The following is a 10,010-nucleotide window of genomic DNA, read 5'->3' as shown; positions in this document are numbered from 1 at the left end:
TTTTCGTGGTCTTTTAGTAATTGAACGAGACTCTTTTCTTGTTCTGCCTCTAGCGTCGTGGCTTCGCTGGTACACATAGGGTTGAAATACTCTCTCTCTAAATAATCGATGAAGTGTGGGTCGAATTTGTTGTCCCATGCCTTCGACAGTTCCTCGTTACTAGAAGAGTTTCTTGACTGTATTTCTAGTTGCTGTTCGGGAACGAATTCGCGTCTGGGTTGACGGTCTTCGGCGAGACCCCACAAATCTTGCGAGAAGTCAAATTTCATTCCTGCGGCTTTAATGAGATCCACGCCTATTAATGTTTGACTACTGGTCGCTGTCGGCATTACCAGGAACTCCATCGTCAGCCGCTTTTGCGCTTCTGGTGCTGGGATTAATAACCCTCGGCCTGAGTCTTGTACTCTCTGGGTTGCCGCTTCCGCCTTCCTTTCATAGGTCCATCTTGGTTTTCTTTTCTTCTCCTGGACATCTAATATACATATTTGAATGTCTTCCGTGTCCTTCGCTGGCTTCACGGGGTTACACACTGGACATATACTCTTTATTACGCCTGATTTCCCGCAACCATAACATTTCAGGTGGTTGCTTGCATTATTAGGCGGATTTTTCTGTGCTTTAGCCATCTTGCGGCATTCCGTTGCCGTGTGACCTCTCCGATTGCAGAATGTACATTGATTAGAGTATGTCGCGTTGCTCTTGGGTTTCATAACTGATGCCTCGTTCATATTTTGTTCGACTTCACGGGCTTTCCGTTGTAATTCTTCGAAAGTCTCGAAGCTATCCCGAGGAATCCGTTCTCGGATTCTTATATTTAATAATCCATAAATCATATCGATCTGTTGTTCCTCGGTGTGTATTGGAGGTGGTAGAGCTGCTAATTGGGCCTTTTTCTCACATACAAAAAGATCGGTCGCCGTAGTTTCGTCTTGATGCTTACCAAATATTTCCAAGTAAGTCTGGTATGGCGCCTTCTTCGGTGAAAACGCTTTTTGTAATAGTTCAAGCGCGTGTTTCCAGTCTTTTGCTTGCTCTTTGTTACCTTTCCACCATAGTGCAGCCGTATTTGTAAGAAGAAGCTGTAATCCTTTTAACGCATTTTCGACGCTTATCCCTTCTATTTCCTTGTATGTTGCCACCCTTGTTAAGAAATGGTCCACTTCGGCTGGATCTCTGCTTCCGTTGAATCGTGTATCGCAGTTAGCGAAGCTCCCACTCTTCTGTGGTTGTGTTGTCGGCTGTTGCACTGTATTTACCTGTACTACAGCGCTTAGGATACGCTGTAGCTGCTCTTCCGTCAGGCTCATCTTGTTGCGTGGGCTTATTCTTCTTTTATTTGAATTAGACTCCGTCTTGCTTATCTTGTCCCGTTGTTGGGCGCCAATTGTAAAAGGTATATTTGTATTATAAAATAACTGAGGCAGCTTTGGAGTAGTGTTCTTGTATTTAAATATATATACAAATATTTACAAAGTTATAGTAAGTTCTGACAAGAGGCAAGATTATTAAAGTCTTCTTATCGCTGGAAGGATCGTAGCCAAGCTTCTAGATTGAGCCAGTCACCAAACGTTCGAGTGTTTATTTCCGTGTATCTCAACGTACTATATTCACTTTGGAACGTCGGTTCAGACTCTCTCAAGTTGCTTTAATAAGTGTTCCTACTTAGTGTACTAACTTATTGGCACGCTGAGAGCTGATCCGCAAAGAGACAGATTCTGGAACGGGGCTCTGGTTGTATACTCTAGAGGTCCGTCGAAGCCCATCCCTCGTTGCTCTGGGGGTAGGTGGTGGACATTCTTCCATCTCGTTCCATCTTCCCTGTCTGCGATGGTTTGTTCTTTTTCCTTATCTTGTTTTGGTCTTCGGTGGTCATGTCCTTTTCTGACCTGTACTTATACTTGGACATGACCCCGTCGCGATGATGTAATTTGTGTTTGTGTGCTCATGCAATATCTTCTTTCTCTCATAACCGACGTGCTTGCCTGTTCTCGCGCACGTCGAACTACCCTCTCATTGTGCCTCGATGCGTCTCGGTGCGCCTACAACTACTAGTGACAAGTGCACATACTCGTATACCGTTACTTGTCGCGACACTGTGTACTTAGCATGGGCCGCACTGGGGTGTTTTTAGCTAGATATTTAACATGCTACATTGTTATTTAATAAACAGTATGCATTTTTGATTGCCCTCAACTATAACTATCGATTTGTTTGGGAGAAATTACTTTATGAAAACGTGTAATTTAATGGAATCTTTCTTGTAAGTTAAGCAGCTTTTCCGAAATTGACTAAATATAGTCCTTTAAAGGATTTATGCAAGAAGTAATAACAGTGAATTGTTTATCTGTATCCATTAAAACTAAGAGCCAACGGTTATAATTATTACGTGGCACTAGGTATTTTAAACCTGATGATAATTTTATAACAAAGTTATCATTATTATAATTTATAATATGATCATATTCATGAACACTTAAAATTTTGAATTCGTTGCTATCATATTCAATTTATGCTAAGTAATAGTCAATGATTGTCATCTAACGACTCATTTCCATATAAAGTAAAAAAAAAATTCAATTTAATGGCATGTTTACCAAAAAATCCTATAGTATACAATATTTCCATATTATACATGAAGGGTTTTATATAGAAATGAAAATCTATAGCTACGTTATTGTTGTACGTTATTGTACTAGAGTCAGCAGAGTTATTTGAGTCTGGTTTTTTATGCAAAGGAAAAGCATTTTTCCTACATCGGTAAAAATTGACCGGATTATTAGATTTTTTGTTCACTGTTTCCTTTGCATCTCTAATATCTACTGTCGTGGTGTTATGGTCCTCATTTAATTTTTTAGTTACTTTATTTACTGTGTTGCTTTTTTCATTTTTTTAATATTGTTTACCATGCCTAACTTCTCCTGACTTGCATTTCTTCTTTTTTTTTCTATTGTAACTTTTGTTGCTTTTCTAACGATTAAGTTTCTGTGTTACAGGGCATTTATTTATTAAATCATTATTAGCAAGGCGCAACATACCTCTCAATTTCTCCACGGAATGTCCTGCTTTCACATATTCTTCACGATGGCAGATATTGTTATTTAATGTATTGAAAAATGATTCGACAGCAGCATTTGAATACAAATGTTTTCTGTCATTATCTAACATTAGACCTGACCACAAAGGTATAATTGGAATATACCTGTCCACTACACTATTTAAGAAACCTGGGAGGAAAAAACGATTAATAAATCCTTCTTTCGGTTATTAATAATCCTTCTTTATAAAATAGACTATTTCGTAAAAGATCTCGACATGGCTCACGATCATTTGCTATTTCTGAAACTTTAAATCTCTACATCTTTCACCTAAAAGAAAAATAATTGAGCTTACAGCTACAGATATTATTTCATGATCTCTCTTCAAGTCTCCTTGTGAAATGACTGCAACATAAATGTAATGTTATGTTTTTTGTAAAAAGTTTAGAACTATTATCATTTGAAAATATATAGCACTTATTAATATAATCAATCAAATTTGTATTATTGCAACCTTGATTTATCGCATGAATGTTGTTGAGATTGGCTTACTTCTCGAGCACGACCACCGCGGCAGCCTCTGTTGCCATGGAAGCCGCTGCTGCCTGCAGAAGGGAGGAAATTACTTGGCGGTGGCTTCCTGCCGCGCTGTGTTTTACCGCCCCGTCTTCCGCGGACTTAGACGCTCCAACCTTCGGCATCGTTTTGGGACTAAAGTAATAGCTATAGTAACATTATAACAACTTATAGCTAAGTATATTTACGAATGTATTTATATAATATTATATAAATGCTGCATTACCTTATCAAGATAAATTTTCGGCTGCCTCTCTCTGCTGATGAGAGGCAGCCGACTTGCTTCTGGCCCTTCGTTGACAATATCTTAGATTGACTTTTTGGAACAGTACTGATCCCCGTTTCGTCTACATTGTAGATCCTTTCAGGCGTCAGTTTATGTTTATCTATTACATTTTCCAACAATGTAAAAAAATTATCGACTGCCACTCTGTTAAGGGGGTTGTTCTTTTTTCGTTACAAAAAATGCAAGGTATTTGTTTTTGTTTTTTCTCGAAATGTATTTATCATAGAGACATGCGTTTTTTTTTTAAACAAAAATTACAAAATCATAGAATATTACGTGATTTTCTTCTTTTCTTTTTGCGCCGTCATTTTTTAACCAGGGGGCGCCAAAGTCGGTCTTGCAAAATCGATCTCTTTTGCGGTGCCACAGATAAATCTGTTGCGCATCGCCCGAAACAAAAAAAAAGAAATTACGTTGAAGAAGAAGTTTGTTTCCAGTCCCCCTACCAAAATAAAAAAAAAAAGCAAGAAGGAAAAAAATGGCAGCTATTTAAAAAAAAGTGTCAAAAAAGGCCTTTTTTGGGGGCGAGAAGCTTCGCAAATTTTTTTTGCGTAATGTTATCAAGTTGTTTGAGGTAGGGGGACTCGGTATTGCAGTGGTGAACAAATTAAAAAAAATGCAAGTCGATCCGACTTGTAGTTTTTGTTTAATTTGTGGCACCGCATTGAAAAAAGTCAAATTGAGAAAAACGTATTTAAAGTTCTTAATATAATGTACTGAATACACCATTTAATTTAATGTACTAAATACACCATGGTGTTCAAAGATGCTGACACATTAAAAAGGTCATGTGCATGAGGTATTATAATGAAAAGGAGGAATCTGGCATACAATAGCTCGCGAAGCGATAAAAAAACGCTTTCAGAGGATCATACATATAGATATATATATATCTATAACTTCGTCAAAAAATGAAATGATTCTAAGGGTTTTATCTTTCATAATATCAAAAAATCTCAAAACCGAAACAAAGAAAAATAAAAAAAGAACAACCCCCTTAAAAGCCATCGCTCTTGCAGCTGATGTTGGTTCTGGGCGTCTGTATGCTAGATCAGGGTGTGGTTTTAAAAACCCGCTGAGCCAATCTTCTCCTGCCATACCAGTTTCTATATTAAATGGGTTATCTATATGATTCCGTTGAGCCAACTGATAAGCTATAATGCGTAGCTCTTTTTCTGTTAAACCAAAAAGTCGTGATTCCATAGATTTCACATACTCCGCCAGCTCATTTTCTTGCTCGGCAGTGAAAACAATTTTGAATCGTTCCAAATTTCCCGCAGTCGTTATCAGAATCAGTGTCGGTATTAACAGTTTCACGAGCTTTTCTTACTCGTCGTTCTAAAGTCGACTTCGGAACATCGTAAGTAGCCGAGGCTTGAAGAAATCCCATTCTATTAGTAAGAACAGCATTTACTGCTCTTATCATGTCTTCTTCGTTCCATTTGCCACGATCTGTTTTTCGTTTATAGTTGCGAACCATTTTATCTGTAGACAAATAAATAAATAGGTAAATACTTTTGATCCTGATTTAAGTAGAATTTAAAAATATCATCAGTAGGTGTCTACATAAAAAATGTTATTTTAATCATAAGGGCGGGGCAAAACAGGATTATCCCATTATGACCCGATCATCTTGCACCGATCCACACGTAGTTAAAAAAGATGACGCAATTCTAACCTCAAACTTGCCCGGCGAAAAAATCTGGTTTAAATTTAATGTTTTGGACTCCTATAATAAATAAGCTCGGGATAGAAATAATACGTTAACACATGTACTGATGTACATGTCTGTACATCAGTTTTCGAATCAAATTTTGCGTAAAAAAACTTGCAATATCACTTTTTTCTCTCTGCAACGCAAAAACGAGTTCTAACCTGTCCGCTCTGCATGGACGCACTGGCGGAGAGTGAAGTTCGTGCAAATGGCGCTGTTGCCGCTCAGAACACAATTCACTCACACAAGCTTACTTCCCGTACTGCCCCGAACTTCATCTTGCCCCGGTCTCCCCTACAACTATTTTTGCATTTGATAAGTGATAATTCTGAATTTAGTTCATGTTCATACCAAATATGTGGGCATTCGGAAGTAATTCTCGAATGACGAATACACAATTAATAACTCCTTTATAAATATCTTTGAAATTGTTATGTTCTGTATTGTTAGTTCCAATCAATATAACCACTATTTTAGTTTTTTTATTCGGAAATTCGCCGTTTTTTATCCGATATAGAACATTTTCCACTTTATCGCCTACAATGCCGAAATTGGCGGCATGAAATTGTTGAAATTTGGCCCAAACGGGATGCTTGACCAAGTTTTCAATAAGGGAGTCTCCAGTGAGAATAACATAGTGGTTAATCTTCGCCATTTTTAAATTATTTAAGTGCTTTTGACGCCACGTTTCACTTGTTCTAGCAGTGGGAATGACGCATTTATTGATATTTTCAAACTTACCAGACATAGTGAATAACTTTAATAATAAAACAACTTTATTTGTAATACAAACAAACTTATAAATTCCGATAATTCAATATTTTGTGGAAAGATATCTTTATCAGAATTCTGATACAAATAGTCACAAATATCTAAATTATATAGTTAATTACAAAAACTCCGGCTTTTATACACAAATTCTAATTATATTACGGAAACTCGTGGACTCACTCCTACACAATATAATAATAGCTTAAAGCTTTTCTTCTTCAATTCGCTCGTCATTTGCTAACTCAATCATGTCATGTCACATCACATTTCAGCCAGCATGAAGTTGCCGCCGAAAGAAATTAGCTGTCAAGTTCAAAAGTTTTGGCTTCATAACATTGACAGCTAAAACCTGTCAAGATCATGATTATTATTATGATTTTTAAAATGTTTAGAACCAAGATGATAGCTTACCTTAGACTTATAATATAATAATAATTTAAAATATAATAATGTTAATGGTAAAATAAAATTTATTACTTTGATAATATTTACATAACAGTATTCCATTTATACAATAATACAAAGTATATTATTCCTTTGGGCAGGCAGTCGAAATAGAATGATTTTGTTGAAACTTCTTTCTTTTATACCATGATGGAGATACCTCCTCTTTCACTCCTAGATAGATATCCTCATCAGGTCCGCATTCTATATATATATAATTTTGTATTCTAACACCTCCCCTCAAAATTATATTTATTATACTATTTGCAGTCCATCCATTCTCCTCAGACACTCTTCGTGTTTATTTCTAGTCAAACTTTTAGTAAGCATATCTGCTGGCATCTGTTTGCTGCATATAAATTGAATATTAATTTTCTTATTAATATATTCATCACGTACCTTGTGATATTTTAATCCGATATGCTTCGTTCGTGGATTGTACCTATTGTTTTTTACAAGTTCTATAGCACTCTGGCTGTCATTATATATTGTAACCGTTTCACTTCCTATATCTAGAGTCTTCAATAATTCGTTCAAATATATAGCTTCCCTTGTTGCCTCACTCAAAGCTATATATTCAGCTTCCGTTGTTGATTGAGCTACTATTTTCTGTTTTCGCGCTTCCCAACTGATAGGCGCACCTGCAAATATGAAGCAAAATCCCGAATATGATTTATAGTCAACTATGTTACCTCCCCAATCTGCGTCTGCAATTCCAAATAAATTTTGATTTGTTTTCTTATATTTCAATCCATAATTCAATGTACCTTTCAGGTACCGTAATACTCTCTTTGCTGCGTTCCAATGTGTTGTATCATAATTGGTATTAAATTGACTTAAATAATTTACTGCATAGGCAATATCTGGTCTTGTAGTTACTGCCAAATACATTAATGCCCCTATTAAAGATTGATAAGGATACTTTTGCATGATGTATTCATTGGGTTCCTTAGGTTTAATCAGTTGGAGTCTAACCTCGCATGGTGTTGATACTATTTTACAATTTTCCATATTAAAGCGATTTAGTATATTTTCTGCATAAGAACGTTGTTTTAAATATACAAATCCATTTTCCTGTTTGAATTCAATTCCAAGACATCTATCTACTTTGCCTAAATCTCTCATCTCAAAACATTCAGATAAAGATAGTTTAATTTCATTTAACCAATCTTTATCATTTGAAGCAATTAATAAATCATCAACATAGATAACTATCAATGTATGTTTTCCTGTTTTATTGCACATGAACAAACATGGGTCTTGCGACATTGCTTTGAATCCCATTGTCTGCAATTTTGTTACAAATTTTTTGTGCCATTGAATACCTGATCGACGTAATCATATAGTGCTTTCTTCAATAAACATACGGGATCTAGGCTTTTCTCAATATTTCTCAGCCAGGTCTTCGCTGTATCTCTAATTTTCTCAGTAGCCGGTTTTTGAATAGTACCCAAAGGTTTCTTATTCACAATTTTATATAATACTTCATGTAATTGTTCTGGCAGATTCATGTAGACTTTTTCTTCAAGTTCTCTATTTAAATATGCAGTTACGACATCCATTTGATGAATTTCTAAACCCATTTCCGCAGATAATGCTGCCAATAGTCTAATAGAAGTTGATCGTGCCACCGGAGAATATGTCTCACAAAAATCTTCACCATATTTTTGTGAACATCCTTTTGCAACTAACCGCACCTTTTTTCTATTAGGTTCTCCATCTAATTTTGTTGTAAAAACAAATCTGTTTCCAATAACTTTCTTTTGTGTGGGTCGCTCAACTATATCCCATGACATATTTTTGATTTGCGCAAGGTACTCGTCTTCTAACGCTTTCCTCCATTCGTCAGCATCACGTAGCTGACTAGCTTGTTCCGAAGTCGTAATATTAATTTTGGATATATTAAAAGCATTTTCAAATATTTCACATTTTTCACTAATCACATTGTTTTCGTTTGAAATCCCTTCATCAACCTCCCCTTCTCCAGAGGATTCTCCTAATGTATCTTCGATCATCTCTTTATTTATTTGATATTCTTTTCGCGGCCTTCCCGCATGACCTGTCCGAATAATCCTAGGACGCCCTTTTCCACGTTTTGATTGCTGCTGTGCTGGTCTTTCATGGTTTGTATTTTGCTCGACATTTCCCAATTTTAAATATACATCATAACCATTTTCACTATATATCTCACTATATTCATTATTAAATCCAGAATAGTTCAATAATCTAACGTCTCTGCTCTCAATTATCTTATTGCTTCCCGGTATATATATTCGATAAGCCTTAGCATTATTCGAATAACCAACAAAGATTCCAGGTTTAGATCTCGAATCAAATTTTCCTTTGATATTTCCATTTTTAATCAAAACATATGCTTTTGATCCAAATATTTGTAAATAACCTAAATTTGGAATTTTTCCAGTCCATACCGTATATGGTATACATCCATCTAGTGCACTTGTTGGACATCTGTTTCTAGTGTAATTGGCATTGCAAACAGCCTCAGCCCAAAACCGTTGTGGTGCCCCCGCTTGCTTTAACATGCAACGTGCCATTTCTATCAATGTCCGGTTCTTCCTTTCGGCTACACCATTTTGTTGAGGCGTATACGGTGAAGTAAGCCGTCTTTTGATACCATTATTATTTAAAAAATTATTGAATTCATTATTACAATATTCTCTGCCATTATCTGTCTGCAAAGCTTTAATCTTGTGTCCAGTTTTGTTTTCTACATACATTTTATATTGCTTAAATGCACTCAGTACTTCGGATTTACACTTTATGAAATATACTTCACACCAACGCGATGCATCAGCAATAAACGTCACAAAATATTTCATAAAGTGTAAATCCGAAGAACTGAGTGCATTTAAGCAATATAATAATTTAAAATACAATATATCTGGTTCCCTAATAGCAAATATTGCAGAAAAAACTAAACATATCTGTTCAAAGACGGTATGAAGTATTTTGATTTAGTATTATAACATAAAAGGTATTTTAATTTTGTTATTTCATCGACTGAATCTGCTATTTGTTGTTTGCTGAGTTTTAATTTTGTTGTAGACAGTTGTGGGTTTTATTTGAATGTAGTTAGCTTCCACTGAATTAAAACTAGACCGTAAACTTAATAATTGCAAAGGAGCATAGAAATTTGTACAAGTTTTCTTGCTGAAATGTCTGA

Source organism: Ctenocephalides felis, unplaced genomic scaffold (assembly GCF_003426905.1).
Source record: "Ctenocephalides felis isolate EL2017-DRISC unplaced genomic scaffold, ASM342690v1 CF-g0.4_SCAFFOLD_00159, whole genome shotgun sequence".
NCBI classification, from domain to species: Eukaryota; Metazoa; Arthropoda; class Insecta; order Siphonaptera; family Pulicidae; genus Ctenocephalides; species Ctenocephalides felis.
The sequence above is the reverse complement of the archived record's forward strand: the minus strand, read 5'-3'. Positions refer to the sequence as shown.